This window comes from Dipodomys merriami, unplaced genomic scaffold, assembly GCF_024711535.1.
Source record: "Dipodomys merriami isolate MVZ:Mamm:240054 unplaced genomic scaffold, mDipMer1.0.p SCAF_428, whole genome shotgun sequence".
Classification (NCBI taxonomy): Eukaryota; Metazoa; Chordata; class Mammalia; order Rodentia; family Heteromyidae; genus Dipodomys; species Dipodomys merriami.
This window is the reverse complement of record NW_027205915.1, coordinates 609,665-613,996: the sequence shown is the minus strand read 5'-3', so window position 1 is coordinate 613,996 and position 4,332 is coordinate 609,665. Positions and strand designations below refer to the sequence as shown.

General features: G+C 35.0%; 1 pseudogene; it reads left to right on the top strand.

Moving 5' to 3' along the window:
* Window positions 1–2,249: 2,249 nt before the first annotated feature.
* Window positions 2,250–2,346, top strand: LOC138807710 (U6 spliceosomal RNA; annotated as a pseudogene).
* The last annotated feature ends 1,986 nt before the right edge of the window (window positions 2,347–4,332 follow it).

The window sequence follows — 4,332 nt, the reverse complement described above, 5'->3', positions numbered from 1 at the left end:
CAACTACTTGTCAAATGTTATTTTGGCTAATGTGATTTTAAAAAGTTTATTTGAAAAGGAATACACTTTCATGAGATTAAATGTAGATTAGCATTGGTTTGAGAGTGACATTTTCATTCAGCAGAACCATGTTGTACTGAAGGCCCAGTGTTTTGAAGCACTAAGGATTTCTCAATGTTTTTCTGAATTACATTTGACCTCTAAGCCAAGTTTTCCGGGCCTTGGTAGACCAATTATGGATCTATCCTTTCAGGAACTATTTTTTGGCCCACTTATACTGGACTAAAATCTTTCATTAATCATAGGGGAGGGGAATAAAAAATAATTTTATGGCACTTTGTGAACTTGTTCACTCATATGGGCTGTTCATCTGTAAGATGAATGTTTGAATTATAGTACTTTCTCTCACATTTTGTGAGCTCATCCTTCATTTTAAGTTGCTTTCCATTTCGTAATTACTTACTGCTAATTCTTGCATCTCAAGGAATTGGGGCCCTGAAATATAAGAAATGAGAAATTGAGATGGTTCTTCAATTACTTTGTGTTGGCATGTTGCATGGTCCTTGGTGAGAAGTCTTGCCCCTGTTATGTGATGATAGAGGTAACTGGGAACTGGGATCCTGTGACACATGGGACCTGCAGAAGAATAATATTTTTAGACATCTTTTCAGCAAATTTGGGCATAATCAGTTGGAATGCTTCAGAAATATAGAGAAAAACAGTTTGGGACCAGTTAGTTAAAACAATAAACAGAGCATCAGAGTAAAATACCTTATAGATTAGACGAAAACAACATTTTTTGCCATGTGAATTCAGAAGACCAAGAACAGTTACAATGTATCACAAGTTTATACCAAAGACATTGCATTGATACTTTTTATATTCTAATATATATTTTAAACCTAATTACGTATATTCAAATTCTATTTACTGAATAAATAAATATCAATTTATTTGTCAAATTACCATTTAATTTTAGTAAGTTTCACTGTGTGAAATACAAAATCAGCACATATAAATATAAAATATATAACTATATATAATATAATAAAAAGTCACATGTTTTGCATTGTTCAGTTGTGGTTACTGCATCAAAGGAAACTCTGTTTTAAAGTATTATTCAATTATCTCTACATAAGTGTTTGATAGAGTTAGACCTAAAGCTTTACCATTTGTAGATTTACAGCCTGGAGGCAAGAGGAAACACTGTGATTAAAACATTACCAATTTAAGGCCTAATAATGAGGAGAAACATATGGACTTCTCCTGCGACTATGAGAATAATTAGTGATAGAAAGGGAGTAGTGTAAGTTCCTGCCTGGTTGGATGGTAGACGGGCCAGGACATTAAGTTATCATGCATATCAACAATTTTTTCACCTTCTTGGCTTTAGGTACTTTTGAAATGGTAGGTATAATAACCAATTGTATTTTGATAAAATACCTTCTAGTCTGAACAGTTCTATCTGAACTGTTCATCTCTCTACGATCCCTTAAAACTATGATTAGTTTTGGGGCTGGGAAGGTGGCTCAGTGGTAGAACGCTTGCCTTGCACGCCTGAGGCCCTGGGTTCTATTCCTCAGCACCACATAAGCAAAAAGAAAAAAGCCGGAAGTGGCACTGGGGCTCAAGTGGTAGAGCGCTAGCCTTGAGCTGAAGAGCTGAGGGACAGCGCCCAGGCCCAGAGTTCAGGCCCCACGACTGGACCCAAAAAAAAAAAAACCAAAACAAAACAAAACAAAAAAAACTATGATTAGTTTTGTTCATCTACAACAATCTATGCTGTCAGACTAACATAGTCTGGTTAGTCTGTTCCTACATGGAAGAAGGGTCAAGGTTAGGTAGTCATTTGTGCCAGTTAGACCTCATTTGTGATAATGTCAGCTGCAGAAGTTTAGAAGTAGCTCTTAAGCAAGGCTTACTTTGAATCCATTAGCACCACAAACCTAATTCAGTTGGATAAATAAGTACTTGAAAAAGCCAGCACTTTTGGATGTAGCTATAAATAATTGAAAGTACTATCAAAATCCAAGTGAAAAATATTTAAAATAGTCATCAACAAAAAAATTTTCAAATGTGATTAATCGACTGAACAATATAATTTTTTCCCACTATTCACAGAATTTTAGGGAAATAAGATCAATAGCATTGTTAGGAACAATAAGGTTTCCTTGTTATAAGTAGGCACTCATAGATATAAGCCTGTGTAAAGATTGCATCATTAACTACTTAAATTTAGAGGATACGACATGCTTCAGCAGTATGTATACACAAATTACAATACAGAGGTTAACATAGCACTTGCACAAGGATGATATGAAAGTTTGTGAAGTATTCCATATTTTTCTTTCTTCAGATGCAAGAAATGAAAAACAGTTATTAAAATGTGGATTACAAAATTACAAGTGTAAAAATACATGTAATTCATATAATTAAATTTAGTTTGACATCAGTGTATTAAATCTTCACCTTAGAAAGAAAGGCGTTTACATAGCATAAATTTTACAAAACTTTTGAAATTAGACAACATTGTCATTTTATCCCAGAGAAAATAATATTAGGACCTAGGGAAAAAAGGAATCTCAAGCTGTTTCTATATGGAATGCAATCTGAAAGGACATATTATTGAACCTATATATTTTAAATAATGTAAAATTCAAGTATATCTAGGAGAGAATAAAATAAATTATGAACATTATACAAACATAGAATATAGGATATTTTAATATATACTTTTTCAGAAAAGCACCAGAAATACTTTAGTTTCTGTACTACTCATTTCAACAGATAAACTAAAATTATTTCTGATTAAAAAATCACAAACACTGCAGGAATCATACATGTATACAAAAATGCTTCTATAAAATTTGCCATCCAATACAGGCAATTCAGTTGGAAGTATTCCGCTGAATCCATGAATTTTTCCAGTAAGATATTTGTGTTGCCAGGAGCTGGTGGCTCACACCTGTAATCCTAGCTACTCAGTAGGCTGAGATCTGAGGATCACGGTTCAAAGCCAGCCTGGGAAGAAAAGACTGTGAGACTCTTATCTTCAATAAACTACTAGAAAACTGGAAGTGGAGCTGTGGCCTACGCGGTAGAGTGCTCACCTTGAGCTGAGCACAGGGATAGCGCCCAGGCTCAAAGTTCAAGACCCATGACAGACAAAAAAAAGTTATTGCTCTCATTTGGATTGTGAAAATATTTTGTATGGACACAAAGGATGGACTTGCATTTTTGAAATTTAAGAAACTTAACTCAACCATTAGGACTTAGGAGAACAATTTGTACAGCCTTCCACAACTTCATAGAGGTAGTGATACATACTTATACTTTTGGCAATATCAAATGCAAATCTACATTGTACTAAATCAAATCTAAATTGTACTTCAGGCCTGGTTTTATATAATGTTTCTCAGAAGGAGACCCAGCATATTTTTGCTATCTCAATTATCAGCAGCAAGATATAAGGGGGTCAAGAGGCCTTTAGTTTGGGCATTGGTATCTGTATCATGATGAAGTAAGAAAGAAGCCACTCTGGTATTATTCTACATATATGCACTGTGCAGGAGTGTCCAGCCATCTACAGTTATAGCATGTGCCGCTTGAGCCACCAACTCATGGACAATGTCTAAGTGTCCACTGTAGGCTTCCAGATAAAGAGGGGTACACTAATCATCACTAATATTCACATGAGTGGCCTTTTTGGAAAGTAGTCTCTGCACTGTAGTAAGCCGAATATTTGCGGCAGTCCAATGAAGAAATTTGCTTGGATCCTTCTCCATTTTTTTCTTGCAATTGATACCATTCCTTACTTTTTCATCTTATTCCTCATCTTCCTAAGAATTGCCTAACCAGAGACTTTGAGTGCCGGTGTGAATGAGGTGTCCATGTATTTCCCTAATAGTTCACATTGGTTGAACTGGTCAGAAATATCTGGTGAATTTTCTGCATATGTTTTTTTCACCACGATTCATTTTCTCTTTTTCAAATTTTACTATTCGAAATTATTCTAACTGGAGAGTAGGGAATTGATGGAGTGCAGAGGAAAGATGTTCCTTCGTATTCAAAGGCACAGAGTGAAAATGAGGACCAATGATTTCTTCATGTGCAGCTTATTCTAGGAATTAGAAAATAGGAAATAATGCCTTCTATATAAATGATTTGGGAAATGGCAGAGCAAAAAGTGAAATGATGAAACCAAAAGTAGAAAAGCAGAATAAATTAGGATAATTATGGAACAATCATATTATCTCTGAGAACCATGAAAGAGAGAGAAGTGAGAGACAGATGTGCAATGACCTAGCTAGCCACAAAATCCATGCTCTGATC